The 1,061-nt window shown below is 31.7% G+C and overlaps 1 pseudogene; it reads right to left on the bottom strand.

Annotated features, from left to right (window-relative positions):
- Positions 1-309, bottom strand: part of LOC105461069 — a 5,967-nt pseudogene extending 5,658 nt beyond the window's left edge.
- Positions 310-1,061: the final 752 nt, after the last annotated feature.

Raw genomic sequence — 1,061 nt, 5'->3', positions numbered from 1 at the left:
ATATATATATATATATATATATATTAGTATCAGCATCTAAATAGTCTTCACATCTCTCAATTCTACTTGTACCGTCTCGCTCTTCCGGAGTCTTCAGAGCTCACCCGGCGAGCTAATCCGCGTATTCGTCGAAAGCAAGGTCGTTTTAAAATAATGAGCAAAAAGTATTCAATTACCGATTAATAAGAGCACGTCGAGTTGTCGAAAATGCTTTTGACATTCTTGTAGCACGATGGCGAATACTACAGAAACCTTTAGCTCTGAAATTGAATACTATCGAGAAAACTGCAAGTGATTACTTGTTTCCATAATTACATTATAAGCACCAATTTGAATAACAGTTATTATTTTTATGAAGGAATGATAGATCAAGAACTGAATGGTCAAATAATAGCAGGGAATTGATGAAGAGAAATAAGAGAAAATGGCTTCATTAGTCCTTTAGGACGAGTTGGGGCTAACATTGGTACAGTTGCTGCTACAAGACAACGCGAGATACATTAGCTACATATTTTGTTTCCGACGAAGGAAGCATTCAGTGACATTGGGAATATATATAAAATTTAAATTTACTTTATTTCACAATAAAATTTTTGCCTTTATTAACAACTCACGAAGAAAAAATATTCTAAATAAAATAACGTTTGCACTACTTTAATTAAACTCAAAATATTAATTATAAAGGAAACATACGTTGAATATATTATATCATATTTATATAATACTTCGAAATTGATTTACTGCAACAGTAGGCGAATAATGCAACATAGAACAAAGAAAAACTCTAAAACTTCATTTAGAAGATCGATAGAATAGTAGTATATTCCTGCAGATATAAAGTTACTATTGTTGTGAATTTAATTAATAAATCAGAGTCAGGATGCTCGATAAAGTTACCACATATATGATATACACAATGATTTTATTTAAACACAATTGAAAAATAAAATTTATTGAGTCTCGCGTGTAATACAAAAGAAAAATGCTAACTGAAGACACAAATGAAATATACGACTTGTTAGCTCGCAGCCACGACACGAAGTGAGCCGATCGTCGCGATA

The sequence above is a fragment of the Wasmannia auropunctata genome, unplaced genomic scaffold (genome assembly GCF_000956235.1).
Source record: "Wasmannia auropunctata unplaced genomic scaffold, wasmannia.A_1.0 LD336101.1, whole genome shotgun sequence".
NCBI classification, from domain to species: Eukaryota; Metazoa; Arthropoda; class Insecta; order Hymenoptera; family Formicidae; genus Wasmannia; species Wasmannia auropunctata.
The sequence above is the reverse complement of the archived record's forward strand: the minus strand, read 5'-3'. Positions and strand labels throughout refer to the sequence as shown.